A 21,282-nucleotide genomic window follows, 5' to 3' on the forward strand; every position below is an offset into this window, starting at 1 on the left:
CATTGCGCGTCCCGCAACATCGAAATTGCGGGGTCCGCCATGGCGGTCATCAGCTGAGGGGTTGAGAGACGCTCTCTCTCCAGCCTCTGTGGGGCTCTATGGTCATCGTGTGCAGCAGCCCTTAGCCCAGGGCTTCTGGCTGCTGCTGCCGCAGCTGGGGATCCATGCTGCAGGCACATGGTCTGCAACCAGTTGTCGGCTCTGTGGATCTTGTGTTGTTTAGTGCAACTGTGTCTGGGAGGGGCCCTTTAAGGGAGCGGCTTGCTGTTGAGTCCACCCTGTGACCCTGTCTGCAGCTGTGCCTGGCACCCTTATTTCGATGTGTGCTACTTTGGCGTGTAGACGTTCCCTCGCTGCGCATACTTCGATGTGATGCTGCGCAACGTCTAAGTTGAACATCGACATTGCCAGCCCTGGAGGACGTGTAGACGTTATTCATCGAAATAGGCTATTTCGATGTCGCTACATCGAAATAAGCTACTTCGAAGTAGGCTTCACGTGTAGACGTAGCCAAGGTGTGTGTAGATGCTCAACTTTGAAGTTGCGCTTCGAAGTAAGCAACTTCAAAGTTATTTTTGTAGTGTAGACACAGCCTTTGTTTATTAATGCATTGTTTCCTGCAAGGAATTTTCCCAACCTTTTAAATCAGATTATAGATCAGAAGTATGCAACTCATCAATTCCAGCAGAACCCTCACTGATACAGAGCAGCTCTTACCCTACCATTAATGAAACATTTTACTTTCTACCCACTTGATAGAGAAGATTTCTCTCTAAAGCCAGACGGTTATAATTACAAGATTTAGAATAAAACTCTAAAATTAGCATCACATATATTAAAAATGATCACTCAAAGAGAACTGAGACAATGACCTATGGTATGCTGTGTTAACTACATTTTCACTGTTCAGTATAATATATGCAATATTCTCGTACTTCTTTAGTGCCATGAGTACACTGCTTAAGGAGAATGCAACACTTTTCTGAGGGAAAGGAGAACACTGACTGAAACTGTATGGAAGACATAACTAATCAACATGGCTATGTCTAGACTGCAGCAATTTGTCGACAGAAGTTTTTGTCAGAAGATACTTTCCAACAAAACTTTGTCAACAGATTGCAGCAAGACTGCAAAGTGGATCAAAAAAGTGATCTGCTCTGCCGACAAAAAGCAGACGGACTGCCCAGCCGCTCTTTCAACAAAATGGCCAAACAGAAGTACAGTAGACAGAGCTGCCTGGTGACCCAGAAGCCCTGTTGTTAACAAAGGGCACCCTGGAACATCCAGACCGGGTTTCTGTCAACAGAGGCGTTCTGCCTCATGGGGAACGGCAGAACACGGTTGACAAAAGTGCTGCATTCCGTTGATTTACTGTCGACAGAATGCTTTGGGAATCTGGATGTTCCCCAGCTTTTTCTTCACAAAATCATCTAGTGTAGACACAGCCTATGAGTGTGCACAGAACTCACAGCAAAAAGCAAGGGCATCTAGATTCCTACTTGTTGGCAGCTCCTTGAGCTTCATAAGAAAGTGCAGGGACTCTTCATGGCTGATAGGTGGACCCAGCCATCTGATCCAGAAAAGCATGTCTGACAATGCCTTAGAGCTACAGCAAACTCCAAACCAAAATCCAGAAGCAGCTAAGGTGAGCTTTTGAGTCTTTTGAGGCAACCCGTCCCCCAAGAGACTAAGGGCCAGAATTAAAAGTTATTTAGTAGCCTAGTGGGAATTGCAAACGTGCTTAAGTCCCACTGATTTCAAGCCCTTTTGTAAATGCTACTCTGTACCTTTAAGTAACTAAACATCTTTATAAATCTGCCTCTCACTTGGCCCCCTGCAGAATGAGTGCGTGACGTAACAGGGAAGGACAGTAACGTGGCTATAAAGCCATAGGCTGCATTGGAGAAAATTACACTACAGGAAGGCTGGCATTTTTGGAGAGAAAAAGGGAGCAGTAAGCAGCTCTTTCCTCTTCTGGCTGACAGGGAGACGGATGAGGCCCCTGTTCTGCACCTCCCCACATACTGAGAGTCATTGCACCCAAGGATTGGCCTGGCAACTCTTCTCAACACTGAATGCAAGCCTAAGCAAAATCTGGCCCTTACACCAGTTGGCCAGTGAAGACTACCTGCCTTGAGCCTGGTGGCAAAGCTATGATCTTTGTCATGGAGGGTGGTAGAAATGACACCATCTCACCAGGCCCCACCCTCGCTCCAGGAAATACAGCTGCCTATTGGCTCTGTCCCACAAGCCAGGCAATCAGTGGGCTCTTTTTGGGCCAGCAGCACAACCCTTCTGTTGTCCCACCATTGCTGACAGCTGTGGCTAGCTGGCCAGAGTCCCAGAGGAGTTGAAGGGGCTGAAAGCTAGGCATGATGTAGGAGAATAGTGCCCCTTGCTGCCTGAAATATTCAAGGTATAATTTTGCCCCTGGTCTCACTGTTAATCACAATGGACTGGGTCAGGTGTCTGTTATCCATCCAGTTGTTTTCACGTAACCAGGCTCTTTTTAGAATGAATTTCATGACCTCAGCTAGAGTACTCACAGAGGGCTATTCATCCTCCACCCTGAAACCTGCCCCGCTGTTGCCCAGCCCCATCAGAATGGTAATGCATTCTCCCACTAATCTTAGCTACAGAAAACCCACTAAGTGGGAAGACATTGATTTATCTGTCTGTCTGAGAGTTCCTTTTGCAAAATGCTTTGCTGGTGAAACCGGTCGGGTTTGCAGAGAAACTGAAAGATGCAGATAATCATTTACATTGAATGAAGTGTCACATGAACACAGATAAAAACAGATTGTTCCCCACAGCTACCCCTCCACCACCACCACCTCCGTATGTGTTGCACGAACACAGGGCACACAGCTCCTAGCAGGATCAGGGCCTACATGCAGAATGGACAAAAATCTCAAGGGACCCCTGCTGGATAAAGCCCAGATATGGCAGAAACAGCTCTGTTTCAAAAGTGTCAGGCACCCTCACTTCCCACTGAATTCTGTAGCATTTAGGGTTTCCCAGGATGTGTGTAAATTAGGACATGTATTTTAAGAGCACCCAAAAACTCAAGTGACCTTTTTATGGGATTTGATGCGTCTATCTCCTTGGATGCTTTTAAAACTCTTCTCCCTTCAGTGCCTAAATGCACATCAGAAAACTAACCTCAACTGTGTTTTTGACGCAGTTGTCAACAGATTCCATCAAAAGCATTGAACAAAGACACTTCTTCCTCTAAAAACCAAAGAGCAAAGAAGAGGCTTTGGTTTTACATGGCCTTACCTCAGTGTGTTGAAAATTCTTCTTGGCTCCCTTGTCTGCAGACTATCAGGGCTTTAAGGAATGCACGCTGCATTGGCAGGGAGACATGGGCTGGACTCTTCAAAAGTTCCTTGGACACTGCAAGTGGTCAAGAGATACAAAAATAGGTTAAATGAGGGTAGTGAGGGAGAGCAGAAGTGGCTTAAAGTAGCAATGGAAGAAACAAGCATACATAAGCATATATCCTAACAGGAAAATCAATACGCACTGGGTTAAAACGCACTGTGCTGTTTACTCATCAAGGCATCTGAGCAGTTTTGCAAGACACAACAGAACTGTCCAGTTCAATTAAGGCAGATGATGAACTGGGCAGATGCCACTGAGCTAAGTATGGAAAGTGACCGCATGTTTGTGGACTGTTACCATCTTATTTCCTCAGAAGACTCAGTGTACGGGTCTAGATTGTCCCACCCTCCTCTGGAGAGGCAAAGAGAACAACACTAGCTAAATGCTCATGTGTCCAGCACCAGGATTCGTCTTGCCTTACACACAAGCACATCTGTCCCTCCCAGCTGTGGAGTTATCCCAGAAACATCAGGAAACACACATTTCCAGGACAGATCATTCTATCAACTACACCAAAAATTTCACACAAGAGCCATAATCCCTGATGCTCAGCCAATGTTTTATGGCAGGAACAAAGAGAATGGCAGGAATGAAACAAATTAAACAAGGATTAGGTGATATTTTAGGTAACTGATGTGGAGTAGGAAAGAAAAAGAAAAGGGAGATTATGGAGTTTATTCCTTGATTGAGAAATCAGGGGAGAAAGGACATGTGAAGGGCCAGGTCCTGATTCTCTTGCTCAGTTAAGGAGAATCCGCTTCAACAGTAGTTGCTCAGCATGGTCACAAGGGCTAGAATCTGCTCTTCGAAGAGCAAAAGGAAAAAATTATGTTTACCAAACTTACTCTCAAAGGGCTTCTTGTATACTGTAGAAAACCTATAGGAGCCCTAGTCAGGCAGCGGTTTGAGCATATTTGAATGGTGCCGTTATCATCCCTTGGTGCCTATTTCAACAATTATCTGCTAAGTTTTCCAAAACTGTCCAGGGATCAGCATGATCATCTCTAATGGCACCTGACCATCTAACTCCACTAAGCAGCTTTGAACATCTCATCTGCAAAATATTTCCGTGTCAGTTTAGACTATTACCAAGAATGGTGCAGGGGCCATACTTCAGGGACTCTACTGGCCAGGTGTTTTTCAAGTATTTAGATGCCCAAGTCCCAGCAGTGTAAATGAGAATTAGGCACCTACATTCCTTCAGTAAATGCTGAACTTTTAGAGCCAGATTCAGCAGGCTTCACATCAAGAAAGTTCCACTGAAATGACTGGGAGCTTGGCTGGATAGAAGACTGAAGAATAAAGACAGTGCCATGGAGCAAATAATAACCGAAGTTTTCATCCGTTTATTGCAGATTATTTTTGGAAATGCATGAAGTTTTTCCAAAGCCCTCAAGGGAGAGCAAGGCCAGAGTACCACAAACAGACCATTATTCATCTGTTTTTTTCTCCATGATCAAGCAGAAATGAAAGCAAAAGTAATATATGTAACCAGTTCTGTTAAGGGTAATGAAAGCCACTCAGTGCAAGAAAGTGTAGTATCCAGAGGCACTGAGACCTCATCTGGGGTGAGTGAAGTCTCTGCTCTACAGCCTCAACTAAGAACCAGCTGACCTTTAGCTCACGTGGTAGAGTGCAGGGCTTTAGACCCTATGCTTACAGGTTCTATCCCTGGGGCTGGTAACCTGGGTTTGTCAGCGTTCCAAAGGATGGCATGGTGGTCACTTCAGTTTAGTACTAAGAAGATCTCTACTCGAGCCTTCCAGTGTGAACAAAGTCTCTGCGGAACAGGTCACCATCCATACCATGGGCCCAATAGAGGGTTTATCAAATGTGGCTAACAGGGCCTTTTCTTCTGGCTACAGCATCTTTGGTGATAACCAGGTGGAGGTGCACTGCCCCTGGAGTCACAAATGCTGGAGGAGCAGATAGCCAGTGTGAGTTCTCCACTTTCCTGGGAGTGGTGAGGCTCAGCATTCTGGCTTCCCCAGTGGGGTGGAAGTCTCCAGCCACAGGCTCTGACCAGGGGACTGCAGCATCTGGGCTCATCCCCCATCAACAGACTCACCTGTCCACCCCACCACTCGTGTTCCCACTACCTCCCTGCCTACCTCCCTATCCAAGGTTTAATTTGTGCCCTTGCTTGCAAAAAGGTGATATTAACAAACATACAACTATCACTTTTCACAGCTAGCAAGTCTACAAGGACATGAAACACACCGTATTTGTGTTTACATTCAGTAAAGAATAGAGACAACTGTTTGTTGCTGTTATGGAGTCTGAAAAAAAACCATAACACCTCCATAAATAAATTAGTACTATTTGAATATGTATATGTATATTTTTAAAGAAAACTTGTCAAAGCGGCCACAAGCAAGAGTAGATGGCCACACTCTGTGGCCACCAACAATTTTCTTAAGGGAAACCTTGGTCTAACAGCAACACCCTATATTTCAAGACTGTTCAGAGGATAAATACATTAAAGATTGTGAGCACTCACATATTAGGCTAATAAGGGATACATAGATTAAGATCTTCGGAAATTGGGACACATCATTTTGGGTCAGTACTTGTGATTTTATATCTCTAACAACCTAATTTTAAAAATACAAAAAAAAATCTTTTCCTTAAATAACTGAGTAATTACAATAAATGGACAGCCCAGCATAACTATAATGAAAACACTACATCAGCAGCACATAAAAGTGCCAGCCAACCAGAGCGGAAATGTAGACAATTGCTGGTTCTCTTTCAGAGATTAGTTTTTCACAAAAATCAGCTTGTCATTTTATTTAGAATAGAATTAAAATATTATCTAGTAATTTTGTGCTTGAAATCGACAACAGACACAAAAGGAGCAGGGAGGCCTTTGAATGTTCAGACCTTTAACTCATTATTCTAAAGTCAAGTCCATTGGAACTTTAATGTTCCTCCTTGACACAAAGGCCTGATGGAGGATTAGACTAGAGAGGGAGGGAGGAGTATTAACTCACACACACCTACATGGCAAATACTTCACCAGCAATGTCTTTGAAAGGGACACTAGCAGACTCTACGGAAAAAATCCAGACATGTGGCGATATCTCTGCGGTGGGGAAGACATATTGCAGTCTAGGGAGCAACTGGCAAACCCACCCAATGCCTGGAAGAAGTCATCCTTGGTCCCAATGCATCCCTGTTATGGGGGTGGCATTCTCTGATCTCACGCCCCGCGCCCATTTACACCTGCCTATTGTGCACTGTCATTGGGGAGCTGTGGGGTGTATGGAATGAGGGCACTGTCATTTACTCTACCCGCCACCTGCACTTGCTGCAGAACATCTGGAGGGTGTGGTAGGGAGAAGTAATCCCACAGAGTTAATAGTATATAGGCACTCCCCACAGCTTTATGGACATTCCCTCCTGTGATTTACATGCTATAAACTAGGACTCAATTAGAGTGAAAGGCAGGTAAGCTGATCCACTGCATTGCTGTGTCCTCCAAAACACCCGGGGTTAGTGCTTCTCCAAAGCTGGCACTAGAATCTTAAGTATATTGTTTGACAACTCCATGTGCTGAATGATTTTGCTGGCACATACATCAATCTAGGAAATGGTCAACCACACCCAAAGGACTAAACTGTTCTTGATATGTTCTAGTGACACTTACAAGCCAATGAAGCTCATTCTTTTAGTTTCTATGGTTCCCCTCATGAGCACTACCACATGGCCAGCAGTCATAGCTGTAGGCAGAATGGACTTTATTCAGCCTCACTCAAAGACCTTAAGGCCAGAAATAACCATCATCATCTATTCATCATGGCCCCTGTGATTCATTGTAGGTACAAATGGCAGCCACTAAGGATGGGGTTTACAAAAGTACTCAGCAGTGGCCTCACTCATCTCCAGCTGAAGCCTCTTTGAAAAGCTCACCCTACATGATCTCATTGATGGGTATCCTGAAGCATGCCTTATTTACCAGCCTTAGTGTCTGACCAGGTGTAGCAATCACAAGACAAGGGCCCCTTCACACTAGAAGGCACCCAGTCACTTCACTCCTGATACTTTTTAAAAGTTACATTTAAAATCACTTACAACTCATTCTGTATCTACCTCTTCAAACAAACATCACAGACCTTGTATCCCATATATCTTACCTCCACCAGGTTGCAGAATGCCTAGGACAATCGCACAGGGTTTTGTCTATGCACGCAAATCATATTACTGGTTGAACCTCCCTAATCCAGAACTCTCTCATCCAGCAACATCCATAATCCAGCATGATTTTAATTAGCCAGACAACCACATCATGAGTGCGTCCAAGTTTCCCATGGTTCCATAAAGCTTGTTTATAGCCAGCTGTTCTGGCTCTGTTTTCTGTGCTATTATTTAGCTGTAGTTTACCCTTAAATGTCTCCTAAGAGCCCAGTAAGCAGTAGAAATGTTTGTAAACCGGTAAACACTATTGACCCCTTATAGATTGGCAAATTGTCTTGGTCAGCACCTGTCAGGTTCCGAAAGTGGTGGACTAGAGAAGTCCAACCTGTACTTTGATGATACACTGGTATAGTTAATACTGAATAATCCATGCGTAAGTATGCAGTTATCCCAGCATAGAGTATCTCAGTATGCTTTATTCCATGATAACTCTTGCTGTAGGGAGAAAAGAATATGTTAAACTGGTATAATCCGCCTTTATATAAGTGTACCTTGTACAACTGCATCCACAGCAGGAGATGGTAGAAGCGTAATTATTCCCCAAACAAAACAAAAATTGCACCCCTAACTGAAATAATTATGCCTGTGCAAAAATATGTATGTATATTCAGAGTCAATACTAACCTATGTGCCTTTCTACTATGGGCAAGGTTAGTGCCATTGACACAAGTGAATGAAATACAAGCTACTTGAAGTAACATGTAACTGAACAAATAGCATTCTAATGCAGTGCAGAAGCCTCTATTAGAAAGTTTAAAGGTTCCTCTGCATTTTCATTTGAATACATTGCTGCTATTTATCATCTCCTTGTTCATTTATCTTGGAGGAAATTATAATGAAACAACTAAAAAGCCCAAATGCAATGAACAGTTGAGCAAGGGAACAAATTAACTTAATTCGATTGATGGCTGTTGATTCATAGTAGCACTATCCAATCCCAATGCCTTATCTCATTTTTCATCCAAAGGCCACCTCTCTTCTACTCCTGAGCAGAAGCTGGTCTGTAATCCAGGAGACACCAAAAAGAGTCTGGATTCAGCTGTTTCAGTCTGGTTTTCAAAGCTTGCTAATGTCTTTTAGTCTCCAAAGAAACTCTTGAGATTTTAAACTAAATAAAACAGACTTCTGAAAACTGAACTCAGATTTTCATGAAATGCTGAAGAGAGGTCAAAACTGTTGGTTTTATATCCCTTAATACACCTTAAGGAAATAGTTTCTGCTTCTACACCCATGGAAGCCTCACTGGGTTGATAACATATGCCATGATCTGCCCAACTACTCTGGATCGCTTTGTTTCCCCAGCACCCTATCCTCTGTAGTATTCTCTGTTACACCAGCAGTCAGATGTTCTCTCCAGCATGCAATTTTCCTTTGAGCCTCTTGAAACCTTAATCCAAAGTTTTCCCACTTCATATCCATTAAGGCATGGGCAGGGCAGCCAAAAGAGAAACATGACTTTTTTTTTTTTAAATCAGCATCTGCCAAGTTCTTGCTAAACCTGAGAGGCTTGTTTAATCAATTTCTACATTTCCAGTGGCATGAAAATTGAAGTGTAATGACGGCACTGTAAAAAATTGCCCATTTTACCTTAAAAAAAAACGTGAGGCTCTCTCCGTAACTACAGCATTCCCTTGTACTTCCCCATACTTCCTGCTGGGAATACTTGGAATAGTGTAGCTATTGGAATAAAGGGATTTGGCCCTTTGGTGTCTAAACTGGAAGCCTGAAGGTAGGGGCTTAAATGTATATTTAGGCACCTAAATAAGGGTCCTCATGTTCGGGGTTTCTTGGCACTTTTAAATCCCCTTTCTTGTACACTCAGCACCTCTGAAAATTCAGCCTCTATTTAAGGTACCTAAATGTGGCTTCAAGTGCCTAGTTTTGGGCACCTAACTCTGAAAATGGAATTCTTTGCTATTTAAGGCCTGGGTAACATAACTGGCAAGTTAAGGGCCATCCTTGTAAATGGCCCCACATCTCAACTACTACAACTCTGATAGTAAAATACTTCGGCCAAATTCAGAGACCCAGGCCCCCCTCACTCCTGGGTGGGGAAGACATGCTGAATATCCTAGTCAGGCCCTTATAGCCAAATCACGCTTTCAGCCAGGTGGGGGTGACGGCTCACAGAAGAACCCCAGAGAAAGGATTTCAAAACTCACTGAGGCTGGGGAAGAGAGATCTCAAATCCCCCAGCTAGACAGATGGGGCAGTTTGCTCCTCTGTCCATCTCACAAGCTCATCCTGGCTTTGATTGCACCACCGGTGCACATGCCTCTGGCTCCCCACAGGAAAGCGGACTCCATGGAGGAGATTGCGATGGCTAAAGTAGTGTTAATTCTCAAAGACATGTGCAGTTGCTTTTGATCTCTTCCCCCAGGAACATACTACCCAGTTACTGCCCCTTCTCTGACCCCTCCCTCTGTCACATGCTGTATGCCTACAGGACACCATCAGATACTCATACAAAAGAGGTTTCACAGGCTTCGAAGTACCTGGGAGTCCTCCGTTTCCACTACGTATGGGGCCTGTTTCTGCTCCTTTCCTTTCCCTTACACTGTGTGCTCGAGGAAGGAGAATCTGGCCTGCCTTCCCAGAAGATCCAGGCAGTTGGTTGGCCCCAAAGAGCATCTGCAACTTTCCAGGAAGCATCACTTAAATTTTCAAAATTTGTTCCGAGGCTTTGAATTGTTATAATAACCAAGAGAGAAACGAATGAGAACATGACCCCAACTCCTATTTAATTTCACATAACTGTGCTAAGCTCTTCATTCCACTGTCTCTCCGGCCTATTTTATCTATTGTTTATTTCATTTTTTCCAGGAAATTGTGCATTAAGGGTAAAAGCACCTGGCTTACAGTAACAGGGCACCAGGCAAAAAAAAAAATCCTTCAGGGATGGAGAAGAACATTCATTAATGTATCAGACAGAGCAAACTCATAATGAACCAAGGGACTGCAGTGAAATGTCTTAAATATCATATGGAAGAATAAAGGTCCAAATTTTCTACTGGTGTAAATGACACAGTTCTGGTGAAGTCAATGTGTCAGTTTGCACCAGCAGAGAATTTGGACCTAGCAGTTTAGTCGTTGGATGTAGATGGCACTAGGGTCACCAGAATTAATTGAAGAGCAAATGCAGATCTCATTATCTGTCCTGTATAGGTGGCTGTGATCCATCTCTCACCCAGCCTCTGCCCTTTTCAATTTACTGTCATACACTGTTATTGTGAGTCCCAGAGTCAGCACACAGTAAAAGAAACAAAAGCAGTGGGCTGGTCTCTGGCTTTGAAGGGAGTTTTAGGGAGAATGCATATTCAGTTGCAGGCACAACTGAGAACAAGTACATTTCTCTCTCCGTTTGATCAAGAATGTCATGATAAAAGGTATTGTCTTTTACTTACTCCACCATATCCAGCTCTCCCTTCTTCCCACTTGCTTTCAAACATGTGGCACGCAGAGGGAAACCTCTTCTATTGGATTTTCACCCACCGCTGCTCAGGGCTGCTGAGTTGCCTTTCCACACTGGGCCACTATCTGCCCTGTCATGAGGTTAACAGTGAACCTAGCATGAGAGGGGACCCATAAGCGCAGACCTTCCTACAAAAAACCAGCCGGGGCAGTTCTCCCAAAGTCACATAATCTAAAACTAAAGTCACACAGTCCAATACTGACCAGGGAATCTGGCCTATCACGTCAACTACAGAATTAAGAGCGTTGCATCCCAGCCCACTGGTTTAGGAAGGTACTGAAGTGCCTGCCTAACTTCACACTCCTAGGATGTACTGCCTATTTCCAGCTCTAGAGATACACGAAGATTACTTCAATCCCGGCAAACCATAGGTCTCGGTTTAAGAAACATGCTTAAATCTACTATGTTTGCATATAGTGCCTGGTCTTGCTAATACTTTGAGTTTATGCTTGCCTCCTTTTGAGCTCAAAGGGACCATTCACACACATAAGTGCTTGCAGGAGTGGGGCCGTCACTTAGCCAGCTTGTGCAGACTGGGCAAATCACCACAGAACAATCATGCTCCAGGTTTAGCCTTGTTCTAATCTCATCCTCACACTGAGAGAACTTCACAGGATGGTGTCACACTGCAAAGTCCCATGATGAGTGTAAAAGGGATCTGTTTTGGTTGCAAAGTGCTGGCCACCAGCATGGCATCTTGGTGCACCTGAGCAAGGGAACAATTATCTCTTTTCAAGCTACAGCTATTCCACAGAAACCTGGGATCCTGCATTGTCTTTTCTGGACGTGGGCTGTTCTCAGGCTTTGCTCCTAACCTCTCGGATCTGGAGAGAGTAGGCGATAGTATTTGAAAGGAACGGGAAATTATTAGAGTCCCGCGCAGATATAAAAATGTGGATTTGCACCCAGCAGGGTCAACTCTTCCTCTGATCCATACTCTGCGATCCGGACTGTACATCTTCACAGACCATCTGGCAGAGAGAAGGAAGGGAGCACAGGGGAGCAAGGCGGGGCGGGGCAGGGTCATGCAGGCAGAAAGAAAACAGGGACTGGGGGTAAGGGGCTTTGCAGGTCAGTGCTTAACAGGTGGGGGTGGGGGATGGGCAGGGTTGGCACTTGGCCCTTCCTGCAGGGAGATTTAAGACAGAGCTCCTAGCATCTTTTCCCTGCCAGCAGTGCAAGGATCTGCCCTGGCACCCTCTCCCCATCATTCCCATGGCAGCTGCTGGCAGGAGGAGGGGGAGAGCCCTGAAGCAGATATCTGAGGATATACAGGGTTCTAGAAATGATGCCCTCATCTGTCTTTGTGCTGTTCTTAGAGGGACTGCAGGCATGTCTGCCCCATAGGATCAGAGCTCAGCCTCACCCCTCCTCCCACGTGCAGCTGGGAACTTGCTCAAAGCCATACTGCCTGGGGATTAACAAAAGACCAGTTAATGCTACCAACTGCCACCTAAACAGTAAAGCTCTGAGTCTTCATTTATTAATTTGTAAGTAGGACTATTAGGCTACGTCTACACGTGAAGCCAACATCGAAATAGGCTATTTCGATGAATAACGTCTACACGTCCACCAGGGCTGGTAACGTCAATGTTCAACTTCGACGTTGCGCGGCACCACATCGAAATAGGCGCTGCGAGGGAACGTCTACACGCCAAAGTAGCACACATCGAAATAAGGGTGCCAGGCACAGCTGCAGACAGGGTCACAGGGCGGACTCAACAGCAAGCCGCTCCCTTAAAGGGCCCCTCCCAGACACAGTTGCACTAAACAACACAAGATACAAAGAGCCGACAACTGGTTGCAGACCCTGTGCCTGCAGCATGGATCCCCAGCTGCCGCAGCAGCAGCCAGAAGCCCTGGGCTAAGGGCTGCTGCACACGGTGACCATAGAGCCCCGCAGGGGCTGGAGAGAGAGCATCTTTCAACCCCTCAGCTGATGGCTGCCATGGAGGACCCGGCAATTTCGACGTTGCGGGACGCAGATCGTCTACACAGTCCCTACTTCAACGTTGAACGTCGAAGTAGGGCGCTATTCCGATCCCCTCATGAGGTTAGGGACTTCAACGTCTCGCCGCCTAACGTCGAAGTTAGTGCCGCTACTTCGAAGTAGCGTGCACGTGTAGACACAGCTTTAGTGACTTTAAAAAGTATCGTCGGCACTTGGACCTTACATAGAGGTCAAAAAGTCAAATTTCAGCACTCCGCCTTGGAAAGGTCGCTGACCCCTGTGCTAAAAGTTGCAGCTATGAGTCCGGAGGCAGTCCAGGTCCCCTGGACACAGGCGTTAAGTTTGTGTGCATTGCTGGAGATAGTTAACTGAAGAGAATTCTGTACAGGAACAATGCTGAAAGACATCTGCTGGTGATTTTAAGAGGGATTATTCAGCTGCATCTGTGGCCAGCATTGTGTGTAGACCCAGGACCTAGAGGATGAAGGATGCTTGGTAGGAGTAGAGAAATGCAAGTCCCCAAAGGGGGAAAGCAGGAACTTGCACAGCGCGCACAAGAGAATGGAGTATTATAAAGCCAGGGCTGACACAAGGCAATGCCATCTGAAGTGGACTGTGAGGAGATTAGAGGAGCTTCATTCATGTTAGGTCATAGAGAGGAGTCAGTAACTAGTGTGGCAAATACAGGATTTCTGCAGGCCATGTTGTAAATAAAACAGGCTCCAAGCTTACGCCTATGTTGAACAGTGAATCAGTGTCTAACCAATGCGGGAAAGGCGTACGTGTGTAATGACTGATTTAAAACAAAAAAAACTTCCTTTGTCTGAGGTTCACCTCTGTCCCTGCTTTTTTGGAACTACAAAGACAGGCTTTAAATTACTTGGGGCACAAAAAGAACATGTGAGAGCATACTGTCAAGAGTTGGACTGCTGTGAACTCCGCCCTGAAACATGCACTCAATCACTTTTGGCAAATCCTGGAGCTCTTTTTGCCCCTGAGCAGTTAGGCCTAGATTTCCTCTCATCTGTTCCAACAAGAGACACTTCATTAGCATAGAAACTTGGCCAGCTTTGTATTGAGAATCCTAGAATGACAAGGTCAGAAAGGACTTCATGGGTCATCTAGTTTAACCCTCCCCAGGGAGCAGGATTGGTGTGTTGGAACCGTCCAAGACCAATGGCTATCCAGACTCTTTCAGAAAACCTCCAGGGAAAGTGATTTCATGACTTCCCAATTTGCCACTTTTACAAGGGAAACTCTGCACCATTGCACTGGTTTCTAGTCTTTTCATGTACCCATTTAGTAGGAAATACAGAGGAAGCAGCACAAAAAATGGAGTTGAGGGTGAATTTTTGAGTGCTGGTGAAAGCAGCAGTTCAAAAGTGATTTGAACAGCCAAGGTTTAAAGAAAAAAAAAACAAAAAACAAAGGGGCTTTTTTAAAATGGTTTTGTCTTGCATCTGTTTTTTCCCCCTTGTCTCTGTGTTGTCTGTTTAGGGTTTAAATTGTTTTGAGCTAAGGACCTGCCTCCTACAGATCTGTAAAGCACCTTAGTATCCTTTGATTGTTGTTGCTGTAGCGCTCAATCTTGTTATGCGTTGGTTTTGGAGGAGACAAGATGTAGTTAGGGTTTTCTGTGTCTGAAGAATGGAAAGTGATACAGCGGGTGATGGGGAACAGAAGACGAGGCTAGGGCTGGTAAGGGGGAATGGGTTCTTCAGATAAAGTGAGGGATAGATAATAAAGCTGAAATGAGTGCTAGGCACACTGCTGATATCCCCCATCTTGCTTTGAGTGGGCTCAGCTTCAACTCAGACCTGCAAACATCACATAGGAAGAAGTTTCTTCTGTTGTGGGAGAGGGATAATCAACTACATGGTAAGCTCTTGACTGCTTGCCCTACTGCACAGCCTGTGCACCCGGAGGCCTAATGGCACATGAGCTGATTTTCAGCAGCACATGAGGTGGGAGCTCAGACTCGCCTGGTAGAGACACACAAAATTGAACTAGTTGGGGTCAGCAGTCATCCCCTGTACTCCTCAATATCAACCTCCCTGGGTGAAGACAGCCAGGTAAGTCAATTGCAGATAAGTCAATTCGAGCTGTGCAATTGCCATAGCTAGAATTGTGTACCTGTAATTGACTTACCTGCCTAGTATAGACCAGGTCTCAGACTAGAAATAAGGCATGCATTTTAATGGTAAAAATAATTAATAGCTGGAACAATTTACCAAGGATTATGTTGGATCCTCCAACACTGACAATTTTTAGAGCAAGATCGTATGAGGTTTTTCTTTGTTTTTTTTTTTCCTTTAAAACCTCTGCTGTAGAATCATTTTGGGGAAATTCTAGCACAAGCTTTTGGAAGGGGTCAGACTAGACGATCACAACAGCCCTTTCTGGCCTTGAAATCTATGAATCTGTGGGCAACAATATGCACTATGCTGCCCTTCATTAACCTCATCCACAATACACCAGAGAGCCGAATAGTCCTCTTGCCTTAGAATACACTGTAAGTAAAATCTCTAGGAATTTCCAGCCAGACACCTTTTTGTTGTTTAGCCTGCCCCAGCTAAGAGTGCTCTTCCTCCTCCACTGCCTTTCAAAAGTGCCTTTTGGATTCACGTAGGATAGTCTTGCAGCCAAAACACAAAAATGGGAGACAAAGGTTCAACGTTCTAATCCCAGCTGTGTAGTAGACATGAGGTGTGAAAGAGCCTCAGCTTCCCATGTGCATTTGTACATGTGCCCAAGTTTTCTCCCTGGGGAGAAGATCAGAAAAAGGATGAACCACATGTGACAGAAATTAGTTGCAACGCTTCATCTACATTTGCTCAGTGGCCAAAACATTGGTCTTGTAAACCTAAGGTTGTGAGTTCACCCCTTATAAGGTTGGTGGGGGGGAGGGTGATAGCTCAGTGATTAGAGCATTGGCCTTGTAAACCAGGGATTATGAGGCCAGTCCTTGAAGCGGCCTTTCAAAGGTGAGGGCAGGTAAGATTTAAAAAAAAAAAAAAAAAAAAAAAAAATCTATCAGGGATGGCAATAGGGCCTGTTGTGAGCGCCAGGGACTGGACTTGATGAAACTTTGTAGGGAGAGATAGCTCAGTGGTTTGAGCATTGCCCTTGTAAATCCAGGGTTGAGAGCTTAACCCCTGAGGAGGCCATTTAAGGGTCTCGTATGAATAGATTAAAAAAAATGTGTCAGGATACCACCTGGTCCTGCTATGAGTGCAGAGGACTGGACTCAATGTCCCTCTGAGATATGGATATCTACATATATTATCATCTACCACTGTAAAGTGCTCAGATATGTTGGGGATAAAAGTGATAGAAGAATGAGTACACAATAGAAAAGAATACAAGAGCATACATCTTCCACATGAAAGCTGCAGGCTGCATGTAGCATATACCTGAACCTTTTGTCGCCTCTGTTTTCCTACCAGTAAAATGGTACAAATACGTCGTCTAAATCTCACAAAGTAACCTGTGAGGCCTCATGCATGCTTGTTAAGCACTCTGAAGAAAGGCGCTCTTTGAATAAAAATTCATTGGCAACAGGGCCCCCAACGGCAGGGAGGGCAAGGGGATAAATGCACATGGGCCTGGTGTTTCAAATGGGCCCAGAGCTCCCAGCTGCTGTTGCTGCTACTAGAGCAACAGCCATGGGCAGAGTCCCTGGAAATGTCATGGAAGTGCTTCTCCAATGCTGTTCTGCGCAGCTCTGAGACCTGGCGGAAGGCCAGTGCCCTGTCTCAGGCAGTGCTAAGGACGGACTGCCCTCAGCCGTGCATCTTCTCTCTGAGGTCCCACCCCTTCCAGGGCATGGACTAGGGCTAAGGTGACCATCCATCCTGTTTTGGACAGGACAGCCCTGTACTTCGGGTGCCATCCTGACTTATTTTGCCAAAGAGGCTAATTGCCCCGTATTCTACTTTTTCACTAGCACAGTTGGCTGCTGCTGGACTTCCCCCAGCTGGAGGGGAGCTAGTAGCCAGAGCTGCATGGCAGCGCAGCTGCTGCCCGACTATCCCTGGCTGATGGGGAACTGGGAGCTGGACCCGCATGGCAGCACGGAAGCTGCCTGACTTCCCCTGGCTGGGGGAAGCCTGGAGCTTCACCGGCAGGGCAGCAGCTTAGTTCCTCATGTCCCAAGTCATGGGGCAGCCGTGAGCTACAGCTTTCCCACCGCACCCCTCTAGCAAGGTGGCACAGGGCAGCCACTCCCTGACTCCCAGGCAGAGTGACCACCCTCCCATTTTGGCTGGGATGGCATCATTCACTCATGTCCCATATTTGGCCAGGGGAGATATGATCACCCTAACCATGGCCCCCCACCCCTTGTCCCTGGGCCCTTGCTGGCTGTCAGGCCTGGGAACAGAACTCTGGATTTCAGCCCAATGCTCAGTCATCTAGACCTCTCCCTGAGAGGAACGAAGAGTGGCACCCTAAATGTTTTCTAATATTTGGGTTATCTTCTCTTGGTTAGCCTCTACAGTCCTGGCTTTGGACCATTTTTTTTCTTAAAAAACACAATGTTATTAATGTGGTATTTTCCCCTCCTGTTATGCATACATGTTTTCTGTACAAGCAGAGCAGCACCTTGATGGCATTATTTGGCTGGGAATTCAATAAATAATCTGCAAGAAAAGCTAAAACCTTTATTATATGTAATTTTCCCCCCTGGGAAGCAGAGTTCAAAACCATCTCTTAACTAATGGCACTGTCATTGTGCTATTCTCAGTCCCCAGGGGTAGTTCCTTTCCTGGTCTTTAAAAGGCTTTATAACATGTGCCAGCCAGAGAAATGGACTTCCCTCTCAAGCTTACCAGTACATCCTACAGTGCCTGGATACAATGATGGCATTGTATAAATACCATAAACAAATTTTAAAAAGCTAGCCAGAGAAGCTAGATAGAATGACAGATATGGAGCTAGCGAGATAAGGCAGACTGAACAGTTGATTCAATGTAGCTTTATACGTATGTAAGACAGAGAGATCATACTCCCAGATTTTGTCAGGAAAAAGCACTGGCTTTAGATCTTACACAGCTGAAGACTATTTTAGACCAAAAAAACACCTTACCTTTACTCATTTAGACACTCCAACGTCACCTATTAAAAAGGAGTGAAAACATTACATCTTATATTAAAACAAGGGTCAGCAACCTTTAGGAGGCAGAGTGCTGAAATTTGACCTTTTGACCACTATGTACCATCAGAGTGCCAGTGATAATTTTTAAAGCCACTAACACTCCTACTTAGAACAGTTTCATTAATAAATAAGTGAAGATGTTGAGTTTTACCATTCAGGTGGTGGTTGGTAGCACTAGCTGGTCTTTTGTTAATCCACAGGTGGCCTGGCTTTGAGCAAGCTCCCTGCTACTTGGGGGATGAGGGGCAGGGTTGAGATCCTGCCTATGTGCCGATGAAAATCAGCTTGTGTGCCACTCTTGGCACTGGTGCCGGGGTGGGTGACTCCTCTCCTAAAACATCAGAGAGATGTGAAAAATCCTTTGGGAAAGGCAGGGGGGCCATTTTTGCCATCTGTAACTCATTTATTTTGGAACCATCCTAACATTAAACTACACTCTGTCTAAAATTTCCAGCTGGTCCATGGACCCAATCTGTGCTCCACAAAACATCAGCAGGAGAAGGCTGTGTAGCTATGGTAACTCCCCTTTCAAGGCCTGAGAAGCGGAACAGCAACATGCTTTCAGAGTTAACTTCACACAAAGGTTTCCCCACATAAAATGGTCACCTAAAAGAGACTGAAATTCTTCTCCAGGCCGGTGTATGCGCCTGGCCAGTGGGAAGTGGTGGCTTATTAATGAAGCCTCTTGAGGTGGCAATACAATGTGATATCTTTGCTGCCATGTTAGCACAGATGACCGAACTAGTGGCTACCAAAAGAAAAGGACAATAGCTCTTTACTGTCTGCTCTTTTTTTCAAATAGGGGCCTCTCTCGTGGGTTGGGCCCATGAAGAATCATCTTCTGATACAAAACTCTCCCACTGTAATGGAGAGTAACACCTACCACACAACTTTAGGCCAAATCCTAGACCAGTCAATGGGAGTTTGCCATTGGTTTAAGTGGAACCATAATCTAGAATAAGAAACGCTTAAATTTCTTGGTGACTATGAGGCTTAGGAGCAGTCCTTTGCGCTGATAGCAGTCAGCACTCCAGCATTTACTGAACAATCTAACACTTGTTTTAGCAAATATCTTGCAGCAGACTTCAGAGTTATTCCTGCAACACATCCTTAGCAGCTCACATCCCAGTGTCAAATGGAGGAGGAGTCGCACGTAAGTGACAGCTGAAAAACTCAAGATCGGGCCTTGCCCTGAATAATGCCCAGAATTTTACAGTTTAAACAAAGTACTGCTCATAAGACCTTACCTCCTTATTACAAATAATTGGGAGGAAACTGCAACATATGCTATTGGATAGATTAATGACGCATATGCTCTGAATATAAAAGGGCTTTTCAAGTTCTTAAGCATAGGCCATTAAGGGAAAGACTAGCACTTTGTAATCATGTCACTGATCTAAATTCCTTGTCTGTCTTCTAAGAAAACATTGCACTCCTTCACGTGAGCCATATGAGTGACAATTCCTGCTACTTGGCATAGTCTCTGTGCTAATCAAATTGTCACCAGCTGACGTGTGGTTTTGGCACATTTTTACCTTTCCAAATGCCTAAGCTTTCAAACATTTGAAATTATCATTCACTTTGAAGAATATACTAAAAAAAAAAATCTAATTTTTTTAAAAAGTTGTTGGGAGCTTTAGAAAAAACTTCCGTATTAAGATGGCCTGCTAGTTAAAATAAGCTAATCACATTTTTATTTCTACTTTTCAAATGCAGCTGCCTAAAGGCCTAAATACTTTTTTCACAATGATTAAAATCTGAGTTTAAAAAAAAATCCCAGAGCACTTTCACCTTTCGTGCAGAATCAAACAGAACACACTTTTGCAGACTTCAAAGTCCACTGAAACATCATCATAGTTGAAAACACACACAGCCCTTTGGCGGTCAGTCAATAACAAATAGGACATCTTCATGTCAACCTCCTATTAGTGAGTCCGTGGATGCTGATCAGCCCAATTCTGGAGCCGCAGATTTTATCTCGGAAGGGGCAGGTGTTGGTAGCTGTTGGAGAGGCGTGGGGCAGTTTTTGATGCTCTTCTGCTCTTTTCCACCTCTCCTTGTCTGCACTGCAGTGGGACCCCTCAAATTGTGTCACACCTCCACAGATTACCGCTCTCCACCAGGGACAGTCTTGAGTAAGGCTCTCCCAAGTGTCGACACCGATGCTGCACCTTTTCATGCGTGCCTTCAGCATGTCCTTATATCGCTTCTGCTGGCCTCCAATGTTCCTCTGTCCTTCCTCCAACTCAAACCTATAACCTACACTGTCTTTGATCAAGTGAAAAGGACTTACTGCTCATGACATTTGACCTAAATTAAGAAAAACACATGATAAAAAGTTCCTTGGAAAATTAAATAATTATGATATATACAAAATAAAATGTGTCATTTCTGTAGTTTAAGGTTTACTTCCACTGATACTAACAGAGAGGTAGCCGTGCTTTGTTCCATTCATATTGTTTAGGAAACTTTAGGAAGGAATTAACACAAGCTGTCAGAATTCACGACTTTTCCTCTCTCCAGAAATAATTTATGATGTTTTTGTACCTATACCAGACAGCCCAGTTCAGTTATGATACACATCCCACTTACAGTATCTGAGTTTTTAGGTGAGTTCTCTCCTAAATTGTGGAAAAACTACTAAGGACCATTTCACAGATTTTATTTTTCTTTTGCCTGCAGACAGCCAACGCTGATCCATCATGATCCATGCTTTTGGCAGCGCAATAAAGGACTGCACCAACAGAAATGAAGCAGTGAGTTCAAAAGAATGAGTAAGATCCTTAGCCAGAGATAAGCCAGAGAGCAAGAGCATTTAATAATCTTCTAAAATGTGACATTTTGGCTATAAATTACTGAGCTTCTTAGAGCAGGCACTGAAGGAAGTTTATATTTCAAAAAGCATTTCTATATTACTTCTAAACCAAAATGTGTCTGTAAATTTTTATGAGAGTCAAGTTGTGTGGCAAAGAGGGACTTCAATTTCACTACCATGACATGGTGAGAGATTTCTAAGGAACTCAAAGATACAAGAGCACAAGGCTTCACACGACAACAGCACACAGCTCAGATGGTATACCTCACAGCAACACAGTAGGGCAGCTGCTGGGGGTGATATCTACA

The 21,282-nt window shown here is 44.6% G+C and overlaps 1 protein-coding gene across 6 annotated transcripts in view; it reads right to left on the reverse strand.

Moving 5' to 3' along the window:
• MEGF11 (multiple EGF like domains 11) overlaps nucleotides 1–21,282 on the reverse strand; it is a 442,774-nt gene that overhangs the window by 328,015 nt on the left and 93,477 nt on the right. For all 6 annotated transcript variants that reach the window (XM_075006971.1, XM_075006969.1, XM_075006966.1 and 3 more), the window contains exon 2: nucleotides 3,280–3,396. The gene's annotated coding sequence lies outside the window, so the exon portion shown is untranslated. The remainder of the gene's footprint in view (nucleotides 1–3,279; nucleotides 3,397–21,282) is intronic.

This window comes from Carettochelys insculpta, chromosome 12, assembly GCF_033958435.1.
Source record: "Carettochelys insculpta isolate YL-2023 chromosome 12, ASM3395843v1, whole genome shotgun sequence".
NCBI lineage: Eukaryota > Metazoa > Chordata > Testudines > Carettochelyidae > Carettochelys > Carettochelys insculpta.